The sequence below is a fragment of the Mauremys reevesii genome, linkage group 4, assembly GCF_016161935.1.
Source record: "Mauremys reevesii isolate NIE-2019 linkage group 4, ASM1616193v1, whole genome shotgun sequence".
In the NCBI taxonomy this organism is placed as follows: Eukaryota; Metazoa; Chordata; order Testudines; family Geoemydidae; genus Mauremys; species Mauremys reevesii.
Genome location: NC_052626.1, coordinates 112,121,359 through 112,135,358, shown reverse-complemented (window position 1 = coordinate 112,135,358; position 14,000 = coordinate 112,121,359). Strand labels below are relative to the sequence as shown.

Below are 14,000 nucleotides of genomic sequence, written 5' to 3'. Positions count from 1 at the left end.
GGAGGATCAGGAGGGCTTTGGCAGCTAAAACAAGACCCTGGGGGGGTCACAGGAAAACACAATTTCCCTCCTCAGCTTCATTTAGCAGCATCTTATGGGGGACTGGCACCTGGCCATTTGTCCTGCTCTCTGCAGCAGCATGCTGGAAACACAGCTGATACTATGAACCTGGCCTATGCCTGACCATGGGGATGAATGCGACAGAGTGCACATCACTATAAGGGAATCTGCAGGATTAATAGCACTTTAAAGGAACAGAGACAGCTGAAGAGCATGTGCTCACCAGTGGCCCTTTGGTGTGCCATCTCTGACTTGGGAAGCCATAGAGTGGACCCAAAAAGCAGGGATTGATATGGTGCTCTATGCAGTTACTTTGCAGGACACAAACTTGTCTCTTTCTGGCCATTTGCTTTTGGCTTCATTTTGGCAGTTGCATCACATGATTCCATGGTAACTGGCTGACCTAAAATTTCTTTTGGATGCTTAACAAAGGGGGTTAAATTCAACCATTTATGTAAGCCGGTGCAATCTCCTTAGAAGTCAATGGGAGTGCCACTTGCTTGCACCAGGGTTACCTTTGGCCCTGTTTTTGTATACTGAGTGGTTGATTTCTCCATCCTGCCTGAGTTCTGCTTGAGCACAGTGGAAAGGGAACCTAGAAAGCTGGCTGCTGTTTAATCAAGTTGGCTTTCACATGAGGAGAATCATGTGAAAGCCAACTTGATTAATTCCTCTGCTTTGTTCCCTACTCACGACTTAAATTCTGACTATGGTTAACAACCTCGGTGTTGGAGTTACTAGAGCCATCCCTCTTTCTGCAAAACTCTTCCTCCACTGGCTACATTTCACAAGTGCTTCAACCTTTCCTGTGAGTCGAGATGGACCAGTAGATTTCTCTGATGCTCCTGTTAGTTTATCTTCCAAGACACTTCGTCCCCTTTGTGCTTTGACAGATCTAAAGTTTTCTCATGTAAAACGTGATCCTTACAAACTGTTGTTGTTATTTATTTATTACTTTATACTGCAGCAGTGCCCCCGGGCCCAAATCAGGGATGGAGGCCCCCTTGTGCTAGGCACTATAAATCTGCATGCAAGCCTCAGGTGAAAAGGAAAGGAGTTCTGGAGTGTGTTTTCAAAGCAGCTCTGAGTGGCTTAGCTGCATGATTCCCACTGTTAATACAGTAAGTGTTGCACACAACTAAATCTCTGTGCCTTATATTGAAAACATATATTGTAAAGCAGGGGCTGAAACCAAGACAACACAGCGATATGGAAAGAAGCAGTGTCTCAGTGAGCAAACAGCTGTATTTGCTATATTGGAAAATGGAAGAGGTGTGATTTTAAGGTCCAGTTCTGTATCCATTGATGTAAGCTGAAAGACTCCCCACTGACTTCAAAGGAGGATGGATCTAGCTTTTAGTTTCTGGGACATTCGTGGGAGTACCTCCATGTACTTCAATGGAGTAGGACTTGCTAACCCCAATGGAGAATTTGGCCCTTTGTCTCCAGCTCAGTTTCAAATCACATTGAAACCAAGAATTCGCAAAAGATTAAATTTATTTTTAAAGACGATCACATTTTGGGATGATGGAAGGTGTCCTCCTCTGGTGTACTCTAGGATAGGAATCAGCATGGCCTGTCTCCTTGCTAGGATCACTGCCAAGCTGAAACTGGTACCAGAACTGGCATAAACAAAGAGGAACAAAATTATTTTGTTTGTTCTGTAAGTAAAAAGAGACCAGGATGGGACTTTTCCTGCTCCCTGTAGTAAGAATGATTCTCTCAGTGGGCCACAAATGCTGTTTTGTATCAAAACTGTGCAATTCCAAATTCCCAACAATGTTTAATTAATATTTTCATAATGAAGGGCTTGTTTTTCTTTAAAGTGTACAGTGGTTAGTGGCTGTTGCTTTAAGGCAGCCCTCTACCCCCTCTCACTTCATCTCTCTCTCAGACCGGTGAGAAAATAATAGAATACACTGGCACATTCACTTAGCTACGTTTGTATCATCAGGGAAGGGATTTCTGTTTCTCTCTTTCTTCAGCTTCTAACAAGGTGCCAGCCCAGTGCTGACCCTGGAACATGCCTGTTTCTTGGTTGTATGTGTGCACCTGTATTTAATTGCTCTACAGATTTCACAGATCCTGTGCTTTATTTTGCTTCCTTTTTTCATAAATAGATAGGGCAGTTTTCTTGACTGACTCATGGGCAATGTGGGTTCAGTTCCCTTTCCAATGGACTGTCAAGATTTAAAGACCTACAGAAGACTGTAGAGGATGAAATAATACAGGAAGAATTATTTTCTCCCTACTTGTGTGATTTCCCCAGCAGGTGAGCCAAACGTTTGAGTTGAGCTCAGCTGTGCAGATTTGAGAGGGAAATCTCAAATTTTCAACTAGGAACTAACCTGGTTGCTTAAAAAAGATATATAAAAATCTTTAAATATTCTAATACATTATATTGTATATTTATTAATTTTATTTCCAGTGAATTATTTTATGTTAATTTCAGCTTTCCCTTCTGTAACATGTCTCAGGGGACCCATTACAATGAAGCCAGACCCTCCAATTCCTATCATCTTTTGTACAATTTTTAATCAGGATAATCTCAGCAAATGTCTCAGGCTGACATGTCACAGTGAATAATCCTCACCTGCCCATGCTAGCTAACTAGGTTAAAAAACCTCTCTAGCAAAACAATCTGATGGTGGAAGGGGCATGGTTAGCAATTAACTCAAACACCTCAGCTCCTGGGCCAGGAAAATCAAGGGAGAATGAGAAAGAGGGTTGGGTATAGGTAAAGTGATAAAACTATAAAGAAACCAGTACAGATCCACACCCCTGTGATGTGATTCACTCTTGTTTCATTTACTTGGTTCTGTAGGTAGTGGGCGTCAATCCTGTAAATAAAGAAAGAGCCTGCTGGTTAATATGGCATCTGATAACACAGCCTACAGTACAAACACAAATTAAGCAAAGCTGCTACCCTGCTGGTTCTGTGTCTCCGTGCATCTGCTAGAAAATAGGAATGCTGCTACTGACCACTTTCATTAGTAAATGAGAGATAATGTGCGGGGGGGTCAACGCAAATCCCAAGCAGAGAGAGAAACAGGATGTCTTATAAGGGAGTTACAGTCCAGCAAATTCAGAGGTGTTCTGAGTGAGAGCTGATAGGCTGATGGTGAACTCCTTGTTGCCAGGGGTCTGACTAGATGGCACAAGGGATTCCTTCCAAGCCTTTCATCTATACATAGAAATACCAGCATTTTCCTTTCAAAATGAGATTCCCCAAACCATAGTCTGGGTTTTTTTTTCATGCAGGATGGAGCTTACATATCTTTATGGAGTTAGAGAAAGATGCCCGAGTGAAGTCCTCTGCTTATCCACTGAACAAACCATGAGAGTCCAAGTTTCCCTGACACAGCTTTTCCTTGTGCCTGAACCTTGTTTGAGGTGGGAGAGGATCACTTCTAGGGAATCAGAGGGAAATACTGTTTGGTCTTCCTGATGCGACTGCTGACAAGGCTGGCTCTAAACAAAGGAGGATTTTGTAGTATTGACACCTTGCGGGCCTGATGAACCAGTTGGGGGCCTGATCTAAAATTCTCCAAAGCCAATGGAGTCTTTTCAGTGGGCTTTGAATCAAGGCTTGGGGCAAGAATTGGCACCACCAAACTCCTTTCACACTGGACATCAACCATCAGCTGGTAAAAACTTCCAGCCTGGAGTTAAGCTGGTGACCTAGTGTCACGGAGTCACTAGGACGATGCTCTGGAACTACTCCATACGAAGCCAGTCAGGACTCTGGGGGAGCCTCCTCTCTCTGAGCATATACTGTTCCAGGGCAAGAAGCTAACACAGCTTCGACCTTCCTGGGTCTGACCTCGGAGCATTCAGTATCCCCTTCCACACAGTGGGCTTCCCGCAGCCAGGGCCGGCCTACAACATTTTGGCACCTGAGGCAGGGAGCTCAAATGATGCCCCGATGCCCCCTCGCTTGGGCCAAAACTATGAAAGGTCTCAGTTCTGCCTTCTTCCTGTTCTACTCCTCTCATGGTACTGCTCTGCTACCTACCCCAGTAAATGAGAACTAACAACTTAAAATGCCTTGTTCAAAAATTTTAAGTAACACTTAACTTTCAAACGCCTGAACAGCAAAAGTAACTTTTCTTGTCTGCATAGTAAACACTGGCATTTTTATTTGTTTGAATAATCAAAGTGGTGCTTTCCGTGCCTTCTTGGTTGCGAAGATTTGAACAGCTTCCTGAAGGTCCACAGGCTGGGCCAGCTCAGGCTCTGTTGAGATGGTTGCAAGGCTGACCAGCCTCTCCTGTGCCCCAGGCCCTGCCTCCACTCCACCCCTTCCCCCAAGCCCCTGCCCCCGTCCTGCCTCTTCCTGCCCCATTCTGCCCCCTCCCCTGAGTGCATCTCGCTCTTCCTCCTTCCCCCCGCACCTCCTGCATGCTGCTAAACAGCTGATCTGCAGGAGGTGCTGGGGGGAGGCACTGATCAGTGGGGCCGCCGGCGGGTGGGAGGCACTGGGAGCACCCATGGAGTCAGCACCTATGATATTACTACTTAGTCTCAGTTATAACTGTATTTTCTTTTCATTCCCTCCCATGTCTTTTAGAGGGGGAAGAGGATTGCTCTTGTTTGTAGCTGAACTACCTATTTCCTCCTCACCTTTCCTCCTAGGGATAGGAATGGCCCAGTTCAGGAGGGAAGCTATCCTTCCATAAATCCCAGTAGAGTTCTTCCCTCCCCCAGTTAATGCAGTGGGGACCCCGGAGAATGTACCATTAGTGGCACGATAGCTGGATGCTGGGATACTATGAAGAAGCGATCAGGCGGGAGGTAACTGGAGATGGGAGGAATGTGAGGTTGCCTTGTTGTGTTATCTTTTTCTGTGCCCCCATTCCCCAGTTCGCAGGGGGGTGGGAAACACTGGTAAAGCAGAATCAGGACTTGTGTGGCAACCTCCATTAAAGTGAGCACCTTGAGGTATCTGTGTCAGCAGACAAACTGCTTACCAGCTTTTGAGTTTTGCTCTTTTCTGTTATTCAGGTGAACTCCCATCAGGTGGGGATGAACTCCCACTCTATGTATTGGTCACATATTTCCAGTGTGTTGCTAAAAGCATATTTTTGCAGCATCCCTTTATGTCCTTCATTGCTGCTGTGGAGTTGAAGGTCTCAGGGATGCATAAGTGCAGCGGAGCAGAGGTCAGCTGACCACCGCCTAGGTGCTCAGACATGCATGCAGCCAGTAGGTGAGTGGTTATCAGCAGTTCTTTTCATCCTGCCTAGTTTCTAGTCTCTGGCTGCATGGAAACAGCTGTGTTCTCTCCTCTGGCTCTGAGCATTAATAGCAGTAGGCTTCTCCCTTCTAAAAACTGTGATACGAGAAACAAGCTGGGTGAGGTAATATCTTTTATTGGACCAACTTCTGCTGGTGAGAGAGAGAAGCTTTCGAGCCACACAGACAGAGCTCTTCTTCAGGTCTGGGAAAGGTACTCCCGGTGTCGCAGCAAAAGGCAAGGTGGAACGAAACATGGGCGGCAGGTCAACCCCTGCTTTGGGGAGGCTAGCCCGCTGGCCCTGCCTTTCCCTTCCACCCTCCCGTAACAGGAGAAGGCCTGAGGGGCCTCCCTGGGACTGGAGGAGGTCTGGCCCGCCCCAGCCATACCGGGCCGAGCCGCCGACCCACCGCCCCCCTGAGTGCCGGGCCAGACCCAGCGCTGCTGGCTTCCCCACTCCTGACGGCCTCCCCAGCCGACACCAGCCCCACCTGCCAGCTCCAGGCCGAGCCACCGGCCCCGTGGGCACCGAGCTGGCCGCAGCGCCAGACCAAGCCACCGGCCCCCTCCCTGAAGGCCCTCCCCCAGCCGAGCCACTGGCCCCCCGAGTGCCAGGCCAGCCCCCCAAGTGCCTGGGTCCAGTCGCCCCTGAAGGCCCCTCATCCGAACCACTGGCCCCAGTGCCCAGCCGAGCCTCCTCACTCCCCCCGCCCACCACTGGCTCTCCGCGTCCCTCCTCACTCCCCTGTCTCCGAGGAGGAGGGATGTGGTGAGCAGCGGGGACCTCCGGGGTGGGGTGTGGACTGGAGGAGACATGGCAGGGGAAGGGGTGGGACCACCGTGGCCCAGGTGTCTATTATACCTGCCACCCATGGAACAAAATGCCCTTTGCTGTGATGCTGGGATGTCTTTCCCAGCCCTGAGGAAGAGCTCTGTGTGACTTGAAAGCTTGTCTCTCTCACCAGCAGAAGTTGGTCCAATAAAAGATATTACCTCACCCAGCTTGTCTCTAATATCCTGGGACCGCCACAGCTACCCCTACACTGCAGATAACATACATTGTCAGTGGGCTAGTCAGATAGGAGGGTGCGGTGTTCTTAATGAGTATAGGAGAGACCTCTAGTGGTGGAGCTCGTGTATTGTCTCCTTTATCGTGCCCTCAAACGTGTGTTTGAGAACGTGTGAAGGCCAGAGTTTTCAAAAGATCTCAGCACCCACAATCGCGGCTAGAATTTCATGAGCTCAGAACGTTGGATGTTCCCCTGTTTTGAAAATCTGGCCATAATGTCACTATGGGAGCAGCTGTCTGCTGAGCCCTTTGGAAAACTTCTGAAGTGCTGAGTCCTTGCACCTACAGTTGACTTCAGTAGAAGTTGTGGGTGCTCACAGGGGCGGCTCTACAAAGTAGGCTGCCCCCCCCAAGCGCGGAGGAGCGCCGCGCCGCTTCCCAGTCCCGCGGCGGTGGGTGCTCAGTAGTATCCCTATAAAACTAGGCCCTAAACACTTATAGGCAGCAATCTACTTCTCATTCTTGTTCTTTTCACCATTCTAGCTTGCTTTTTCACCATACTCCCACTGTCATTCCCAGTATTGCCAATCCCAAGCATTCAAAAGTCATTAGTCACACCCACAAAAATCATGAGATTGGCTAAAAAATCGCGAGTTTTTTTTTTTAAAGATAGTACATTTTGAGTAGGGTTTGGGTGTTTTTTGCCTTCTGATTTCTGAGCCTTTAGAGTGCATTCGATTAACCTCTCAAGATTTTCTCATGCTCTATACATTCCAGCAGCTGGGCTTTTAGAAAAATACCAAGTATCACAAGAATTGTGATAAAATCAGAAAAGTTGGCAATGCTACAATCCTCTTCCTCAGGTAAAAAAATTCCAGGGGCTGAAATCCTGGTAATAAGAAGGTAATGCAAGTTTTGCCATTGACTCCAACAGAGCCAGGATTTCATCTTAGATGCCTCCTAGTTTGCAATCGCTGTAGTTATGTCAGGATGTTCATTTTAAAGCCTTCCTCCCATTTTCACATGCTCATAACATTCTGAAAAATGTTGGTGTTGAAACTTTCCATGCTTGGTGTAGCCAGGAGTTGACGACGATGTTTTGACAGGTTGAGGAAAATCTCTTGACCTATCTGAATTACTGGACAGTGAATAAATAGATAAATGGCTAAAATATGTAAGTTTTTTCTTATCTCCAATTACTCAAGTGGCTGAACTTCACCAACCTCTGTGGCCTTGTCTTCACCAGGAAAAAAGGCTTGCTCTTATCCTGAGTTATGTCGCTAGAAGCAAAATCCTAGTGATAGGGCAATTTGTAGGTTTCAACTGAGGTAGGAGGTCAAGGTAACCTAAGGCTGCCTCAGACTCTTTAACTTGACTAGGGATTTCAGGGGTTGGTTCTAGGCCTGATGATGTTCAATATTTTTATCAACAATCTGGAAATAAATATAAAATCACTTCTGAAAAAATGTGCGACTGATACAGAACTTGGCAGAGTGGTAAATAGTGATGAGGACAAAGTAGTCGTACGGAATGATTTGGATCGCTGGGTAACCTGGGCCCATTCAAACAAAATGTGTTTTAATACAGTCAAATAAAAGGTCATAGTCTAGCAACAAGGAAAGCAGGCCATACCTACAGAATGGGGGACTGTATCCTGGAAAGCAGTAACTCTGAAAAGGTTTTATGGGGCATAATGGACAAACAACTTAATGTGAGCTCCCAGCTTGACGCTGTGGCAAAAAGGGCTAATGTGATCCTTGGATGTATAAACAGGTGAGTAAGTGCAGAGAGGTGATTTTATCTCTGTATATAGTATTGGTGAGACTAATATAGGAATGTGGCATACAGTTTTGGTGTCCATATTTTAAAAAAGATGTTGAAAAATTGTAGAGGATTCAGAAGAGAGCTACAAAAATGATTGCGGGCTGGAGAAAATGACATAGTAAGAGGCTTAAAGAGCTCAGTCAGTCTGTTATTGAAAAGAAGATTGATAGGTGATTTGAGTGTACAATGCATAAGTACCTTCACAGGGAGTACAAAAAAAGGACTCTTTAATCTAGCCCCCTTCTCCCCCCCAAAATAGGCATAACAAGAACCAGTGGCTGGCAGCTGAAGCCAGAGAAATTCAAATGAGAAATAAGGAACATTTTTTCTTAAGTGAGAGTGATTAGCCATTGGAACAAACTACCAAGGAGATGATGGATTCTTCATCCCTGGATAAAGACTGAATACCCTTCTGGAAAATATGCTTTAATCAAACACAAGTAACTGGGCTCAAAACAGGGGTAGCTTGGTGAAATTCTATGGCTTGTGTAATATAGGAGATCAGCCTAGATTTAATGGTCCCTCTGGTCTTAAAATATATGAACAATAATTATGCAGAAGTCAAGTTAAGATGATTTTTTTTAATGATATGGGCAAATCCCTTTTGGTTGGTGGATGTTGCCCTTTATTTGCTGGTATCCCGGGCCTGTAGCCTGTAAATATATCCCTGAGTAAAGAAAGAAAAGGTAAACGGGGGAGATATCCAACTAGAACGAAGCATCCTAGAGCAGGGGAAGGCAAAATATTTGTAAGTATCTACATGGGGATCAAATATCACTGGTCTACAATTTTTGAGAAGTCGTCTGATTCAGAGATAAAATGTGATATTTATTATGTATTTTGATGTGCTGAATTCAAATATGACAATTAAAACAACTGATTGGCTACTGTTTCTAAGATATTTAAGTTTTTACATTTTATGTCTATGTATATTGTGTAGATAGTAGAGTTTTAATCATAAATTGTAAACCTAGGTCTTTTCATGTGTTTATGGTTGCTTTACATGATAATATTTCACCTGTCCTGTTTATGTAACACTTTAAAAATCAGCAAAAGGGTTATATAACTAAAATTTATTATGAAACTGAAGGCAAAAAACTATTATGTACATAGTTTAGTCCTATTCAGTGTCTACTTGGCACTTCTTGGCTTGTCTCTTGTATTCATTAAATGGAGCATCTCTTGTCACTGTCCAGCAATAGTCTGCAAGCATTGATGGGCTCCATTTGCCCTGATAGCATTTCTCCATTGTTGCAATGTCCTGGTGAAATCGCTCGCCGTGCTCGTCGCTCACTGCTCTGCAGTTCAGTGGAAAAAAATCTAGATGAGAGTGCAAAAAATGTATCTTTAGTGACATGTTGCAACCAAGGCTTTTATATGCCTTGAGGAGGTTTTCCACCAACAACCTGTAGTTGTCTGCCTTGTTGTTTCCGAGAAAATGTATTGCCACTAACTGGAAGGCTTTCCATGCCGTCTTTTCCTTGCCATGCAGTGCATGGTCAAATGCATCATCTCGAAGAAGTTCATGAATCTGAGGACCAACAAAGACACCTTCCTTTATCTTAGCTTCACTTAACCTTGGAAATTTTCCACAGAGGTACTTGAAAGCTGCTTGTGTTTTGTCAATGGCCTTGACAAAGTTCTTCATCAGACCCAGCTTGATGTGTAAGGGTGGTAACAAAATCTTCCTTGATTCAACAAGTGGTGGATGCTGAACACTTTTCCTCCCAGACTCCAATGACTGTCGGAGTGGCCAATCTTTCTTGATGTAGTGGGAATCTCTTGCACGACTATCCCATTCGCAGAGAAAACAGCAGTACTTTGTGTATCCAGTCTGCAGACCAACCAAGAGAGCAACAACCTTCAAATCACCACAAAGCTGCCACTGATGTTGGTCATAGTTTAGGCACCTCAAAAGTTGTTTCATGTTGTCATAGGTTTCCTTCATATGGACTGCATGACCAACTGGAATTGATGGCAAAACATTGCCATTATGCAGTAAAACAGCTTTAAGATTCGTCTTCGATGAATAAATGAACAGTCTCCACTCATCTGGATCGTGAACGATGTTGAGGGCTGCCATCACACCATCGATGTTGTTGCAGGCTACAAGATCACCTTCCATGAAGAAGAATGGGACAAGATCCTTTTGACGGTCACGGAACATGGAAACCCTAACATCACCTGCCAGGAGATTCCACTGCTGTAGTCTGGAGCCCAACAGGTCTGCCTTACTCTTGGGTAGTTCCAAATCCCTGACGAGGTCATTCAGTTCACCTTGTGTTATGAGGTGTGGTTCAGAGGAGGAGGATGGGAGAAAACGTGGGTCCTGTGACATTGATGGTTCAGGACAAGAAGTTTCATCCTCTTCCTCTTCCTCATCTGACTCAAGTGAGAATGATTCTGGTGCATCAGGAACCAGCAGTCCTTCTCCGTGGGGTACTGGGCGTATAGCTGATGGAATGTTTGGATAATGCACAGTCCACTTTTTCTTCTTTGACACACCTTTCCCAACTGGAGGCACCATGCAGAAGTAACAATTGCTGGTATGATCTGTTGGCTCTCTCCAAATCATTGGCACTGCAAAAGGCATAGATTTCCTTTTCCTGTTCAACCACTGGCAAAGATTTGTTGCACAAGTGTTGCAGCATATGTGTGAGGCCCACCTCTTGTCCTGATCTTGAATTTTGCAGCCAAAATAAAGGTGATAGGCTTTCTTAACCATAGTGGTTATACTGCGCTTTTGTGATGCAAAAGTCACTTCACCACAAACATAGCAGAAGTTATCTGCACTGTTCACACAAGTACGAGGGATCTCTGCTCACTTGGCTAAACAGAAATGTGTCCCTTTGCAAAATCAAACACTGACAAATAAGAGAGCACGACACTGTATGATTTCTAGAGCTGATATAGGGCAATTTGTTCAGCAGAGTGATGTAAGCTTCGTTATGATTGCATCATCCATGACTTCTAGGAATAACATGATGCAATTCATATCATGTATGATGCAATACCAGCTTCAGATTGCATCATTCATTGTTTTGCCTAAAAAGCAAGTATTGTCATAACCCAGTCATAGATTTATTCATAGATCCAGTCAAAGATGTATTTTAGTCATTTCTGGTTTAAATTGAGATCCCTTCCCTTTATAACTCACTTATCCTCCGCTATTCCCAAGTCAAGGGTCGTATATACTGACCCAATAGCATAACTTGAAAACTAGAGCCAATCAACAATTTTAAGCATCATTTTCGTTCTCAGTGACCCAGAATTAGTAAAGTTTGACTACATTTATTTCAGAAGCATTTTGGCTGTAGAGCAGTGTAATAATGGGCTCTTCAATCTAGCAGAGAAAGGTATAACATGATCCAATGGCTGGAAGTTGAAGCTAGACAAATTCAGAATGGACATAAGGTGTCAATTTTTAATGTTGAGAGTAATTAACCATTGGAACAATTTACCAAAGGTTGTGCTGGATTCTCCATCTCTGACCATTTTAAAATCAAGATTGGATGTTTTTCTAAAAGATCTGCTTTCAGAATAATGTTGTGGAAGTGCTATGGCCTGTGTTACACAGGAGGTCAGACTTGATGATCACAGGTCAGGTCTACTACACTAGTTAGGTCAATGTAAGGCAGCTTACACTAACCTAACTGTAAGCATCTACACTACAACATTGTTACCGCTGATATGTCACCCACTTCACTAACCTACTCCACCTCCGTGAGAGGCATAGTGCTTAGGTCGATGTAGTTAGGATGACACAGTGTCACCTGCTGGCTGTCAGACCTGCATGGGCTCACAGCTGGAGCCCTTCTGCCTCAGGGCTGGTAGGCCAAGTTGTCAGCCCTGTGCAGGTGGAGGGAGGGGCTCCAGCTCTGAGCCCGCCACACATCAGTGCAAGTTCTTCTGGTGAGGAGGGTAGTGTGGACATGAAAAAACACAATATTTGCTGCGGTGGCTGTATATTGACCTCACTTAGGCTGACTTAATTTTGTAGCGTAGATGAGGACATAACGGTCCCATTTGACCTTGGAACCCATGACGACCTGGGCAATGGGCCCAGCATGTCCTAGGCTGCAGCTCATGTGGCCTGTGGCCATGGCAGCTCCCTGCCTGGCAGGCACCACTCAGATGCTGGCAGCAAGGCACACGGCATGCCTGGGGCAGTCTCTGTGGGCTGTGTACTGAGGAAGGGGCAGTGCTGGTGAGGTGTTGGTGTCTGGCTCCTAGTAGGACAACAAAACCTGTGTGAGTGGCTCCCCTGCCCACCAGTATGTGCTGGGGCCAGTGCCAGGCCAGGGTGATTGGTGTGTGCCCCCACATGGCAGCCTGCGCTACGGGGGAAACCATCCCTTCCCCCTAGCTAGGGGGAATGCTCCTCAGCGGCAGCTACTGAGCTGCCCTAAATTTGTTCATGCAAAATACAACCTAGCCCCGGTGTGCACAGCCCAGGCAGGGCAGAGATACACCCTCCCCCCCTTACAGTCACCCAATGGTTCAGCCCGACAGCCTGCACTCGCTCCTCCATCCCCAATGGTTCGGTCCGTAGCACTCTCCATCCCCTCACCCCCGTCGTAGACTCAATGGTTCGACCCAGCAGCTTGTGTCCCCGCCCTGTGGGGGAGCGGAGCTCGCTGCGTGACCCGGAAGTGCTGCGAGCCTGGTTCCGGGTGGGGATCCCAGCGGCGTTGCGCTCCCCTCAGTGTCCCGGCCTAGTCTCCCCTCCCCCCGCCCACTTCTCCCGGTTCCTTGTCAGCCGGGCAGCGCGGCGGCGGCGCGTTCGCTGAGTGAGGCCGCGACGGCGGCGCTGGCTCTTCTCCGGGGGTGAGTGGCTGAGGCCGGGAGCGGAGCGCCCCCTCCCCCACCCGGGAGCCCCGCGGGTGGCAGCCCGCCCTGAGACGCGCGCGCGAGGCGGGGGGGCTCCGGTGCCTGGCGGCGGGCGGGGAGTTTGGCGTGTCTGGTGCGGGGCTTGTCCTGGCTACTCGTCTTACTTGGCCACGGACAACATCGCTTCCCCGCACCCCCCAGCTGGGCTCCGCGCGGGCAGGCGACTCCACCACCAGGCAGCTCCGCGGCATATGCCCCGCTGTCTCCCCAGCTCCGGGTGGCGGAGTCCCAGCTCTCGCCAGCTCCGCTCATGTAATCGGTAGCGACAGGCCTTGGAGGTGCTGGAGGTTACATCTCAGTAACGCTGTTTCTCTACTAAACGAATGTGTGGCAGGGGCCGTTTTCTCAGTGTGACTTAGGGGCGGGAATGCGGTTCTGTCAAATCAAAGGCTGGCGATCTGGTTGCTGCCAAACCCATCCAGCAAGGTGGGCTAGGGCTTTAAAAGCTCAGACCTGTAACTTCTGGGTGTGTCTTACTAAACCTTTAAAAAATATTATTAGAAAAGCTATCTTAGTGTAGTAAATGCAGTATCGAGCCCTTAGGCAGAGAATGGTAACATTAGTAATGTGTCACAAAATATGGACCATCACAAAACTGCTTACTTCGTTGATATGGGCACTGTGTGGCAGGGCTTTGGAGTTGTGCTCCGGCTCCGCTCCAGGCAAAAAAACCCTGCAGCTCCACTTTTCCGCTCTCCAGCTTTGGGCTCCGCTCCAAATCCCTGCTGTGTGGCTTGATTTCAGTGTTTTGAATGTCCTCTGAAGTACAATTTTATAACTTAAATCCAGTTTTATTGCTAAAAGACTTATTGAGGTGAGTATAGCTTGCCTCAGGGGTGTTGGGTGTAGTAATTGTCCTGTTTGCAGTGCCTCTTACTGATCGTATGAAACATACAGAAAGATAAGAAAACTAGCTGGTTTGGTTGATATGATTGCACATCATTATTGGATAGTGTGTGTGTGATATCAACAGCCAGTGGG

General features: G+C 46.8%; 1 protein-coding gene across 3 annotated transcripts in view; it reads left to right on the top strand.

Moving 5' to 3' along the window:
* The window catches only part of PHRF1 (PHD and ring finger domains 1), a 72,085-nt gene that overhangs the window by 6,642 nt on the left and 51,443 nt on the right, over positions 1 to 14,000 (top strand). The window contains exon 1 of one of the 3 annotated variants that reach the window (XM_039536463.1): positions 12,764 to 12,956. The exons of the other annotated variants lie outside the window; for them this stretch is intronic. The gene's annotated coding sequence lies outside the window, so the exon portion shown is untranslated. Of the gene's footprint in view, positions 1 to 12,763; positions 12,957 to 14,000 lie in introns of those variants that run through there. 3 annotated transcript variants of the gene reach the window in all.